The sequence below is a fragment of the Macrobrachium rosenbergii genome, chromosome 54 (genome assembly GCF_040412425.1).
Source record: "Macrobrachium rosenbergii isolate ZJJX-2024 chromosome 54, ASM4041242v1, whole genome shotgun sequence".
Classification (NCBI taxonomy): domain Eukaryota; kingdom Metazoa; phylum Arthropoda; class Malacostraca; order Decapoda; family Palaemonidae; genus Macrobrachium; species Macrobrachium rosenbergii.
Window position 1 is genome coordinate 11,710,103 of NC_089794.1, and position 15,000 is coordinate 11,725,102.

At 34.2% G+C, this 15,000-nt stretch overlaps 1 long non-coding RNA gene across 1 annotated transcript in view; it reads right to left on the reverse strand.

The window, feature by feature from the left end:
• Positions 1–15,000, reverse strand: part of LOC136834503 (uncharacterized) — a 210,218-nt gene that overhangs the window by 173,341 nt on the left and 21,877 nt on the right. The gene's annotated exons all lie outside the window — the stretch shown is intronic.

The window sequence follows — 15,000 nt, forward strand, 5'->3', positions numbered from 1 at the left end:
TAATGTACAATATATATACACAAACAAATATACATATACACATATATATTTACATGTATAAATACGTACATATATACACATACACATACATATATACAGTTAACAGTTATATATATATATATATATATATATATATATATATATATATATATATATATATATATATATATATATATATATATTTTTCTGACTCACATTAGGATCGAACCCAGGTCTTTCAGTTGAAAGGCAAGGGCGCTGCCCACTAGGCCATACAAGTCATAAAAGAAGTTGGAACCTGAAGTGCAACTGCACCCAAGGAATTACCTGGGCAAGCTAACTACTTGCTTACCAGCGTGTTTTCATCAACTTTCCGATTCAGCAATGACCCAATTGACAGCATTTCATTCGAATTATCCCTTCTGAGTAAATAAGACAATCAACACACAATCACATGTGGAACAGAAATAAATTTCTGACTCACATCAGGATCGAACCCAGGTCTTTCAGTTGAAAGGCATGGGCGCTGCCCACTAGGCCCTACAAGTCATTAAAGAAGTTGGAACCTGAAGGCAACTGTACCCAAGGGATAATTCGAATGAAATGCTGTCAACTAGGTCATTGCTGAGTCGAGAAGTTGGGGAACACACGTTGGTATGCAAGCAGTCAGCTTGCCCAGGTAATTCCTTGGGTGCAGTTGCTCTCAGGTTCCGACTTCTTTAATGACTTGTATGGCTAGTGGGCAGCGCCCTTGCCTTTCAACTGAAAGACCTGGGCTCGATCGTGATGAGTCAGAAATTTATTTCTGTTCCACACGTGATTGTGTGTTGATTATTTCTATATCTATATATATATATACACACATATATATGTATATGTATATATATATATATATATATATATATATATATATATATATATATATATGTATATATATATATATATATATATATATATATATATATATATAATATATATATATATATATATATATATATATATATATATATATATATATATATATATATATATATATATATATATATATATATATATATATATATATATATATATATATATATATATATATATATTACATATACAAATACTGTACACATACCGGTATATGTGTGTGTATGTGTGTGAATAACGTTTGCATGTCAATGCTTTTTTAATTGCAGCCAGAGAAAATGATATCTTCAAAATATGAGCAATTCATTGAGCTATGAAGGACAGAATGCATTAACAAAATAAACCTACAGTTGCATAGGGAAATACAACTTTTCGCATCCATACTACCTCTAGAGCCTCGTCCTACTAAAATATTTTACCACTATATTGATCTTTCCCTCATTCATGAAAATATTGTCTCTTAGTATTTTAAATTAACATTATCTTCACCAGTTCAAAGAGAAATAGCTGATCCTTATTGCTTTTCTATGCTCGAAAGCAAAATAATTGTATAACGATTTTAACATTTTTTATGATGTTAATTATTACTCCTTCCCTCTTTTTCATTCTCCCTAAAAGGTCTGATTCTCTCTCTCTCTCTCTCTCTCTCTCTCTCTCTCTCTCTCTCTCTCTCTCTCTCTCTCTGCCTTTCCTTTCTCGGTTTTCGTGTCCTAAGGGAGAGAAAGTAACTCCACATGAATATACTATTTTTCTATAACCAAAGAGTCATTTATAATTATAGGTCTTGGCTTATAGGATGAGGAAGTACCCATTACATATAATCAAAGCAGTTACGAAGAAAAATTAAAGCGGAGAATTCGTGGAAACAAAAGTATTCCATAAATGACGGACAATATTGACGTTTTACTCAAAAGCATCTCTCTTTCTCTCTAACACACGTATACAGATACACAAGCAAGTGCATTTAAACTTCTACAAGCGTATACTAAAATGTTAGATGTCACACGTCTTTATCCGCACCCACAAACGCGCACTCAACTATATTATTTCTCGTTTATCTCAAACGCGTCCGAATGTGAAAACACAACTGACAAATATTTCACGACTATAAGAACTAGTTCTCCCATCTTTCCATCCTCTTAGCTTCGTGCAGACATCACAGAATTTCCAGAGGAAAAAAAAAGACCTCCTTCTTCCTCTTCTTCTTCTTCTTCTTCTTGCATTATTCATGAGGAAATTCACGCCATCACTCCTCGCATATTTTCTGACTCCATTTGGCAAACTCAGTCGCGGGATTAACTCTTTCGCTGTGAGATTCGCATCTGGAAGCAATTCTTCAAAGAAGAGACTAAATGCGTGACTGGATTTGATGTTTGAGGGTAAGAATAGTTTTTTTTTCAGCTAGCGGTTTCCTTGGGTGGGTAAGGGTGGCCTTACAAAATAACAATGGTCTCTTCTTATTTCATCCACTAACTACTGAATCAGGGGTGACACCAGGTCAAGAAAATTCCCTGCATGATTTATCTGCGCAGAAGGCTAACCAGCAGCGCGGCAAACACCTTTAACAGTTACTAAGTTATTCATAACGTTACTAAGTCATTCATAACTGTCTTAGAGAAACTCTTTCACTCTATAAGCATTACGAGAAGTAACAAAAGTCGCTGACCAATTCGTCCACCCACCTTTGCAGAAAACCTTCACAAGTTCCCTCTTTTGACATAAATCCTAAATCATTTCTCTAGCATTTAATCGACTGTAGTGGGTTCGCAACTGAAGTGAAAAATGGTATGGAGCTAGCAGCTTCATCCCAAAAATACTTTTCGACTACTTAGCTGCTCACAAATATTGGTGCTATGCCCTTTATATATTATACAAAAGCTCTTTAACCAAATAGGAAAATGGGAAGTTTTGAAAATATGGAGATTAATATACCAACGGATCATTATGAAGAAATAGGAAGCAGGCTTTTAATAAAACAAAATAAGAACCAAATAGATTAACAGTGTTGTAAAACGTACGAAGGAGAAACAACAAGTCTAATTTACTTTTAATTTCTTTTTCAAAAATAAACCAAGCTCTGTCTCTTTGGGGAATGGAAACAGAAATACACTTTCGAATTCGGTTTTAGTTTTGGAGACCGAGTCTTCTGGTTTTCGTAGGAGGCTTTGCCTAAGTAAATACCTGAATTTCTCGCGTTGCACTCTTTGTATATACACGTTCTGGTTAAGGAACCCCAGAGAGAGAGAGAGAGAGAGAGAGAGAGAGAGAGAGAGAGAGAGAGAGAGAGAGAGAGAGAGAAGAGAAACAAACAAACAAAAAGACAGGCAGGCTGAGAAGTTTAAAATGCTTGGTAATAAGTGTTTATGAAATTGAAGTCTTTCATTAACTGAATAAAGACTAGCAAAGTCATTGATCCTAATGCCCTTCTAGAGAAAAAGACAAAGAAAAGAAAATCTCTTTACTCGGTGGAAAAGAAACTAAATTCGCTTATTTAAGAACTGATAATTTTAATGTTACTATCTCAGTTCCCTCTAGAACTGAAGTTGCAGCTATGTATTTCCATATAAATTTGGCAAAAATTAAACGAGGGAGCCACGAACAGCACCTACTTTTTTATAGCCAAATTATCACTCTTGGAGATTAGGTCAGTGCAAGTGCTTCTAAAATATATTTAATACAGACATTTTAATCCAATGATTACCCGTTAGTTTTAATAAAGCAAGATAAATTGAAAAGCATCAGGATGATTGCTTAAAGAAAAGTTGATTTAAGTAGATGTGGAAATTTCTGAATTGTTTTCCGTTCTTGTCTGAGTAGTAAGACGGAATATATATATATATATATATATATATATATATATATATATATATATATATATATATATATATATATATATATATATATGCATATTGATTATATGTATATATATATATATATGTATATATACATATATATGTAAATATACATGTATATGTATATATATACATTAAATATATATATATATATATATATATATATATATATATATATATATATATATATATATATATGTGTATATGTATAAATATATATATATATATATATATATATATATATATATATACATATACATATATATGTGTATATATTTATATTGAACACTGAAAAGGGCTCTATAAACCGGGGGACATCAGTAGGTGTAGAGTGAAGGTTGAGTTCTTTATTCCTTTTCAAAGTACTTTATTATTGCTGCAACGTTTCAAGACAAAAGTCCCATTTTCAAGCTATAAAAAGAGAAGATAAAAGTTAAAATAACAAACTCAGACTAAAAATTAACAGTTAAAAAAAAGTATATTAAATAATATAAACGACAAGTACAAAGGATAGGGAGCAGTGACGTGAGCTCAAGTGGGAGCTGAACCCGGTACGAAGTGTCACTCGGTCTGTGCCCTCAGCACCTTATGATAGTCACTCCTCCCTATTCTTTGGACTTGTCCTTTATATTATTCGTATATACTTTTTTTAACTGTTAATTTTTAGTCCGAGTTTGTTATTTTAACTTTCATTTTCTCTTTTTTATAGCTTGAAAAATGGGGCTTTTGTCTTGAAACGTTGCATCAATAATAAAGTACTTTGAAATGGAATAAAGGACTCAACCTTCACCCTACACCTACTGGTATTTATGTACTGTATGTATATGTGTATATATATATATATAATGTATATATATATATATATATATATATATATATATATATATATATATATATATATATATATATGTGTGTATGTGTATATATATATATGTATATGTATATATGTATACATATACATACATATGTATATATATGTGTGTGCATATATAATATATATATATATATATATATATATATATATATATATATATATATATATATATATATATATATATATATATATATATGTATGTATAAATGTATATATACATACTGTATATACATATGTATGTGTATGTGTATATATAGCATATATATGTAATATGTATATATATAAATTTGTCTCGCATTGGGGTCGATCCCATTGAAAGGCAGGCGTATATAACTGTATAGATCACAAAGAAGTTGGAACCTGTAACTAAGCCTTTTACCTGGGCAGGCTTACTGCCTAGCATACAGCGAGTTTTACCCAACTTCCCTACCCAACAGTGACACAGCTGATAGCATTTCATTCGAATTATTCTTTCTGAGTGAATATGATGGAAGTAATCAATGCACACAAGTAAAACAGAAATAAATTTCTGACTCACATCTAGGGGGGAACCCAGGAAGGCAAGAACACTACCAACTGACCCACACAAGTCATAAAAGAAGTTGGAACCTAGGTAGCACTGTGCCTAAGGCTTTTACCTGGGCAGGCTTACTGCCTAGGATACCAGCGAGTTTTTCCCAACGTCCCTACCCAACAGTGACACAGCTGATAGCATTTCATTCGAAGTATTCTTTCTGAGTGAATATGATGGAAGTAATCAACGCACACACAAGTAAAACAGAAATAAATTTCTGACTCACATCTAGGGGGGAACCCAGGAAGGCAAGAACACTACCAACTGACACACACAAGTCATAAAGGAAGTTGGAACCTAGGTAGCACTGTGCCTAAGGCTTTTACCTGGGCAGGCTTACTGCCTAGTATACCAGCGAGTTTTTCCCGGCTTCGCCACCCAACAGTGACCCGACTGATAGCATTTCATTCTAATTATCCCTTTTGAGTCAACTGAAAGACCTGGGTTTGATCCCGATGCGAGTCAAAACTTTATTTCTGTTCCACATGTCATTGTGTGTTGATTACTTCTTTCATATTCACTCAGAAGAGATCATTTGAATGAAATGCTACCAGTTGGGTCACTGTTGGGAAAAACTCGCTGTATGCTAGGCAGTAAGCCTATGTGAGTGGTTGGTAGCCCCCTTGCCTTTTAATTGAAAGACTTGGGTTCGATCTGGATGTGAGTCAGAAATTAATTTCTGCTCCACACACAGTTGTTTGTTGATTATATACTTCTAATAATATTTTACTCTGGTTGTGTCCTCTTGTCTTGTTAGCCTCTCCCAGCAAAAGCTGCCAAGGAGCTTAAAAACAAGACATAATTATACGCAAAGGTAACAAAACAGCAGTGTACGTGGTAATGTACAAACAAGAGAAAAGGTGAGTTACATTTTAAACAACAAAATTCATTAAAATCAACAAAGACCCTACAGACCAATTAAAGAAGAAAATGGCACGACTAGCAAAGGAAGCCAACAAACAGTGCCATAAGAACAATTTCCCGAGCATTGTGGGAGACTCCAGTCCTGGATATTGTTATGGCACAGTTAAAACTTATAAAAACGGTAGCCGACTCAGACCGATCATATCACAGATCACATCCCCCACCTACAAAATGGCCAAGACTCTGAATGACATAATCACCCCATGCATACCCATGAAATACACACCAAGATCAGCAACGGAATTCATAGACATCTTGAAAACTAAAAACCCAACCAAAGAAATCGCATCAATGGACGTCGAAAGCTTGTTTACTAACGTGCCAGTAGACGCCACCATAAACATAATTCTCAATCACATGCACCGTTCACAAGCAACCCCACCACAAATCCAAGAAAACACCATAAGGAGCGTGCTTGAAGCATGCACAAAAGAAGCACCATTTTACTCCCACAAAGGAGAATTATTCTGCCAAGTAGATGGTGTAGCTATCGGTTCTCCCGTAGGCGTTCTCATGGCGAACACGCACATGGCCAATTTAGAGGACAGTTTTCAGTAACCATGAAAAACCTGCAAGCCATGCAAGATATACTGACGACATTTCATTGCAATAAAAAACAAACAAGATACACGGACACTGAAAGACATCTTTACAGAAAAATCCGTGCTGAATTTCACCATAGAACATATCATAGACCAAAAACTACTATTCTTAGACGTATCAGTAAACACACTGAAAAGAAAATATGACACGGAGGTAGGCTATATACATAAAGGCGACGAACGTCGGCGTTCCCTTAACGGAAGAGGTGAGTGCCCCGGGGCGCGGTCACTAGTCAGATCATATGTGCGTCGGGCCTTCACCCACTATACCACGTGGAAAGCGACGCACGCGGAGCTGGGCTGAATACAACAGCCGCTCACAAACAACGGAGTTGAAGATAAAATGATACAATCAGAAATACGCAAGTTTTTTACCGCTTCTACCAACAAAAAAACATAAGGAGATAAGACAACAAATAGTATATTACCAGAATAATTTTAATTCCTCATTGGGCAGGTGGGTTCCGTTCTCAGCTGGCCGCGAGTTCGAATCTCCGACCGGCCAATGAAGAATGTGAGGAATTCATTTCTGGTGATAGAAATTCATTTCTCGCTATAATGTGGTTCGGATTCCACAATAAGCTGTAAGTCCCGTTGCTAGGTAACCAATTGGTTCTTAGCCACGTAAAATAAATCTAATCCAGCTCAGTGGTCTGGTTAAACTGAAGTATACTTACTCAGACTAATTTTAACAACGAATACAACAGCAACATCATCATCAAGAAAATTACTAAGAAGGAAGTCAAGCCACGGGCCTCCTACACCAACATAAGCATACAGGTATATTGCAAGCCCAACCTGTTGTCATCCCTTGTAATGAAAAACAGCACCTGCGAACCCACGCCGAAGGAGATGACTGCCAATGTGGTTTATGAATTTATTTGCCCCGGGGAAGAGTGCAGAATTTCCCATGAAAGCTACATCGGAAGGACATCAACTACACTGAGACGAAGATTGATTGCGCACAGAAACACGGGAGCCATCTTTCATCACTACACAGACATGCACGACAGGAAAGCATCATTACAAGAACTGATAGACAACTCCAGGATAAAGTAAAAATGCAATACATATAGGGACATGACAATAACAGAATCTGTACGCATAAGCCCGCGCCAAACGTCCAGATGGAAGGAGATACGGCCCTGCCCTTTCACCGCCCCAGGGACAGGAGACAGGGTTAAAATTAAGGTCATCGCCAAAACCAGGCCCGCCCAAACACCACAAACGAAGATATTAATCAATTTATTAGCAGTACAAGAAGAAGAAGTAGAATGTCAAACTAATATAATAATGTAGTTACATTATGTAATAACATATTATGCAATTATAATAAAAATAATTAACCACCCCCTAATAAACTCACCATTATAAATAAAAGTAATAGTAACCCCCCCAATCCCAAACTGCCGTCCTCCTGGAGCTCTAAATAGAATGAAGGCTGTTATTGTGCCTTAGTTCTTGCTTGACAAGGCCTGCGACAGGGGCGAAAAACACCGTAGCAAGCGAAATACATGGAAACCACGCCCCGGCTGTGTCCTTGACCAGAATGTTGAAGAAAGATTGACAGTAGAAGTGAGAAAATATCAGACAGTTATCAAAGTAGTCAATGCCACAAAGGCGATCGCCTACAACGAAAATTGTGAAAGAGAAAATCTCTGCTCGAAAATAAATAAATAAATAAATACATCTAATATATACACACACAAATGTATGTATGTACATATATACATATATATACACATTATACATATATACCTATACAGTATATATATATACATATATATTATATAATATATAGTATATACATATATGTATATGAAATATATAATATACTATATATATATATATATATATATATATATATATATATATATATATATATATATATATATATATATATATAAAGTATATGAAAAACAATTCTATATTATCGTAAGTAAGATTCTTGTGTACACACCTACCTACAGACATACATATATACATACAGGAAATAAAGATAAGATGGAAAGAGGGAAGACCTTGGGTTTTTGTTCTTGGCTAAAGCCTACTTCTGTACTTCAAATGTTTGTCCTACAATGGGAGGCAGAAGGGAAAAGTTATCTCCTGCCGAAGTTTCAAGATGTCTTCCCCAGAATGTGAGAGGATCGTTCAGACCAGCGAGAGAGAGAGAGAAAGAGTAGTTTAAACTACCCGTGTTGTTTTTACTAGTAATTGTTTCACGTTCTTAACGTTTTCTTTACAGGGCTAAGCAAGGAAATGTGAAAAATGTATCAGACGTTCTCCAAGTACGGCGATGTAAAAGAGAATTAGTTCAGCCATAAGTAATAGTTAGCCTAAATTACTTTGCAAAAGTATTTTTATTTTAATTTTCCTCCAAATTTTACACGATTTCCCTTATACGGTTAAACAGAGGAATGTAAAAATATATATAGTAAGAATATATATATATATATATATATATATATATATATATATATATATATATATATATATATATATATATATATATATATATATATATATATATATATATATATATATATATATATATATTAGTAAGAATATATACATTTATATATATATATATATATTACTAAGAATATATACATTTATATATATATATATATATATATATATATATATATATATATATATATATATATATATATATATATATATATATTAAATGTTCATGGAGAATAGAATATAGAGTTTAGGCCAAAGGCCAGGCCCTGGAGCCTATGAGGTCGTTCAGCGCTGAAAGGGAGATTAGCAGTAAGAAGGTTTGAAAGGTGTAACGGGAGGAAAACCTCGCAGTTGCACTATGAAACAATTGTTAGAGAGGTTGGAAAGTCAAACAGAAGAAAGAGAATACGAACGGAGGTACAGTAAAAGGAACGAAAGAGGTTGCAGCTGACAGCCGAAGGGACGTTGCAAAGACCATTAAGTAATGCTTACAGTGCACCACGTGAGATGCACGGACGGCACTACCCACCTACGGGATATATACGTTCATTTACAAGAGAACCAGTTCAGCAATAAGAGTCATGGTTACACTACTAAGCAAACGTGCTTATTTTTTGTTACTTAACTTCAAATTGTTCACGTTTCCTTTATAAAGTTAAGCAGAGAAATGTGGCACATCTATCAGATGCTCTTCTGTAAAACCAGCGTTAAATAGAGAAGTAATTTAGCAATAAAAGCGATACTTACATTACTATGAAAACGTGTTGTTTATTTGTAAATTTGCTTCAAATTGTTCACTATTTCCCTTATCATGTTAAGCAGAGGGATGTTAAAAGGATGTTAATGTGTGTGTGTGTGTGTGTATATATATATATATATATATATATATATATATATATATATATATATATATATATATATATATATATATATATATATATATATATATATATATATATATATATAATATTGAAAGTTCATCTGTAAATGCGACCTTGGGCGAGAAGTAATCTAGCAATAATAGTGATGGTCACATTATTATGCTCTTATTTGTCTATTTTTTTTTTTTTTTTTACTTTGCTCTGAATTTTTCACGTTTTCCTTTATCAGGTTAAGCAGAGAAATTTGAACATTATATTAAATGTTCATTTTGTAAATACAACTTCGTAAAAGAAAGTTAGTTTAGAAACAAGAGTGATTATCACATTACTATGCAACCGACCTGTAAAGAAGAGTATAATTTACGCATCATACATACACGCTAATGTTCAGTAAGCATGCATGTAGACATCAGTGTTATTAACTATGGCTTTCATTTATTTTTTTTTTCTGGTCTTATTTGTTTCCATCTGCGTCCTTAGAGAGATAAGCGCGCCTGAACATGCGAGCTTTCGTGTAGGTCCGTGTGATTTATTGCGAGAATTTCATCTAATTTTATGCTTGTAGTTCCAGTGCGTAATCTTGTGTATGTGCATGGGTTTTGAGCGCACGCTTGTGTGTGTGTGTGTGTGTTATTTATGTGTCCGCACGTGTGTGAGCAGATTCATGTATGTAGCATTACATGTATGACAAAGTTCAACATTTCAACATTTCTCAAAGAATGTTCGACCACTAAGAAACAAAATTTCGTTCTGCCGACCGCTGAGAAACAATAATGTATGACCGACCACTGAGAAACAATAATGTAAGACCGACCACTGAGAAACAATAATGTAAGATCGACCACTGAGAAACAAAAATATAAGATCGACCACTGAGAAACAAAAATATAAGATCGACCACTGAGAAAATAAGATCGGTCACTGACAAATAATAATGCAAGATCGACCACTGAGAAACAGTAAAGCAAGATCGACCACTGAGAAACAGTAAAGCAAGATCGACCACTGAGAAACAAAACAGTGACATCACAGAGACCAATGAGACAAAATATAATCGATCAACCACTGAGAAACAGTAAAGCAAGACCGACCACTGAGAAACAGTAAAGCAAGATCAACCACTGAGAAACAGTAAAAGCAAGACCGACCAGAGAAACAGTAAAGCAAGACCGACCACTGAGAAACAGTAAAGCAAGATCAACCACTGAGAAACAGTAAAGCAGACCGACCACTGAGAAACAGTAAAGCAAGATCCACTGAGAAACAGTAAAGCAAGACTGACCACTGAGAAACAGTAAAGCAAGATCAACCACTGAGAAACAGTAAAGCAAGACGACAAGATCAACCACTGAGAAACAGTAAAGCAAGACCGACCACTGAGAAACAGTAAAGCAAGACCGACCACTGAGAAACAAAAGATCAACCACTAAAACGATCAAGACCGACCACTGAGAAACAGTAAAGCAAGACCAACCACTGAGAAACAGTAAAGCAAGATCAACCACTGAAAACCAAAGCAAGATCGACCACTGAAAACAGTAAAGCAAGATCGACCACTGAGAAACAGTAAAGCAAGATCAACCACTGAGAAACAGTAAAGAAGACCGACCACTGAGAAACAGTAAAGCAAAACACTGAGAAACAGTAAAGCAAGACACCACTGAGAAACAGTAAAGCAAGACCGACCACTGAGAAACAGTAAAGATCAACCACTAAAACAGTAAAGCAAGATCGACCACTGAGAAACAGTAAAGCAAGACCGACCACTGAGAAACAGTAAAGCAAGATCAACCACTGAGAAACAGTAAAGCAAGACCGACCACTGAGAAACAGTAAAGCAAGACCGACCACTGAGAAACAGTAAAGCAAGACCGACCACTGAGAAACAGTAAAGCAAGATCAACCACTGAGAAACAGTAAAGCAAGACCGACCACTGAGAAACAGTAAAGCAAGATCAACCACTGAGAAACAGTAAAGCAAGACCGACCACTGAGAAACAGTAAAAGACCGACCACTGAGAAACAGTAATCAAGACCGACCACTGAGAAACAGTAAAGCAAGATCAACCACTGAGAAACAGTAAAGCAAGACCGACCACTGAGAAACAGTAAAGCAAGACCGACCACTGAGAAACAGTAAAGCAAGATCAACCACTGAGAAACAGTAAAGCAAGACCGACCACTGAGAAACAGTAAAGCAAGACCGACCACTGAGAAACAGTAAAGCAAGATCAACCACTGAGAAACAGTAAAGCAAGACCGACCACTGAGAAACAGTAAAGCAAGACCGACCACTGAGAAACAGTAAAGCAAGACCGACCACTGAGAAACAGTAAAGCAAGACCGACCACTGAGAAACAGTAAAGCAAGATCAACCACTGAGAAACAGTAAAGCAAGATCGACCACTGAGAAACAGTAAAGCAAGATCGACCACTGAGAAACAGTAAAGCAAGATCAACCACTGAGAAACAGTAAAGCAAGATCGACCACTGAGAAACAGTAAAGCAAGATCGACCACTGAGAAACAGTAAAGCAAGATCGACCACTGAGAAACAGTAAAGCAAGATCGACCACTGAGAAACAGTAAAGCAAGATCGACCACTGAGAAACAAAACAATGACATCACAGAGACCAATGAGACAAAATATAATCGATCGACCACTGAGAAACAGTAAAGCAAGATCAACCACTGAGAAACAATAATGTAAGATCGACCACTGAGAAACAACAATGCAAGATCAACCACTGAGAAACAAAAAATGCCATCGCAGAGACCACTGAACTAAAATATAGTCCAATCGACAACTGAGAATAATAATGCAACTGAGAAACAAAACCATACCATGCTAAGGGCCACTGAGAAAAAATCTCTGATCGACCATTGACTAACAAGAATGCAAGGTCGACCACTGAAAAATAAAACTATGCCATCACAGGAACCACTTAGAAAAAATATTGTTTGATCGACCACTGTGAAACAATAAAGCAAGTTCGACCACTGAGAAACAAGACACAGTGCCTTCATCAACCACTAAGAAACAGAATCGCCCTGTTGGCCACTGAGAACCAAACGCCTACTATACGTTTTCATTCAAGCATCAGTCTTTGTACTGAGTAAAGGTTAGTAACTATGTATTTTGTCATTTAAAGGTATGTTTAGGCTGGAGAGAAATATCACAATTTTTTTTTCTTAATTCCCTTATTTTTCTCATTTTTTCATTAAATTTATTTCCGCTTCTTACACAAAGCAAACGAGATTCCTAATGTCTCATTTGTAATCAGTTCGCTAATGGTCCAAAATCCTTTTAATTTAAAAGCGAAAGTCCTGCAAACAAGTAACACATGCAATTTATAAAAACTAAAATACCCATTATCTCAAATAACCGGTGGAATTCTATAACTTTCTTTTTCCAAATCGCCGTGAAATGTACACTGTTAAATATGTAATTACTTTTGATAATCTGTTTTCTTTACTTGGTAAGTATTGCGTATTTTTAGTTTATTTTTGGTGTTTATGCTTACAATATTTACTTTCTGGTACCATATAATATATATCTATATCTATATCTATATCTATCTATATCTATATAATATAAATATATAATATGTAATATGTAATATGTAATAAGTAATATATAATATACAATATATATATAATATAATATATAATATATAATATATATATATATATATATATATAATATATATAATATATAAAGATAAATATATATATATATATATATATATATATATATATATATATATATATATATATATACATACATACATACATACATACATACATACATACATACATACATACATACATACATACATACATGTTTGTCTGTCTGTGTCTCTACGTGTAGATTAACAGGAATACTGTAAACAATTCCGAAAATATATGGATACGTATATGGTAAATAACATATATAAATAACTGTACATTATATATATACATATAAATATATATACTGTATATATATATATATATATATATTACTTCACAATATGCCCTCAAATAGATACATTAATTAAATTTTATACTTCACAGGACGCAATGACATTACCAGTATATTTAAATTTTCTAGTACGGGAGGGATCGCCTGTGTCCTTATGAAGTAAAATAATGAGTCATTAGGATAATGAGATGGTTATAATGACATATTAAGCTAATAAGATAATCAAGCAGCTGATTACCCTGAGGACATTGAATTACTTATGCCGATGTGTAATCACTAGCTAATTTTATCCTCTCCTCACGGGCTCGATCAAGGTTATTTTTTCATGTTAATATTTCTTCTCTCTTGATGTCAAATAAAATCTCTAGAAGAATTTTTTTTTTTTTAGTCTACTTACTTTGTGAATAAATATAAAAAACCTATTCTTGTTTTGTGTTGTCAACACACATGCAGATCTGGATTGGTTTTTTCCGAAATTTATCTTTTTTATATTTTATCCACGATATCTTTCGCTAAATTAAATGTTTTAGTTGAGGATTTCCATGGATGAAATTATGCTTCGTAGACCACACGAAATTTCCTATGCAAACGTTTCTCAAAACTTAATTAAATCAACTCAAGTTACGAGAGTAATGGCAACCAAGCAAAGATTTACAAATGAAATTGAATAAGGTACCTTAACAAGAGATGATATATATATATATATATATATATATATATATATATATATATATATATATATATATATATATATATATATATATATATATATATATATATATATATATTATATATATATATATATATATATATATATATCCCATACTAACTGACCATCCCTGTGCTGCCTGGAAAACTCTAAATTACAAATGATCAATTACCTTAGAAAGCAGTAACACATGGTGTGGTTTCAATTAGCATGCACCCGCTAAACCGAAACCCCTCCCACTATACCTAAACACACGCCCTC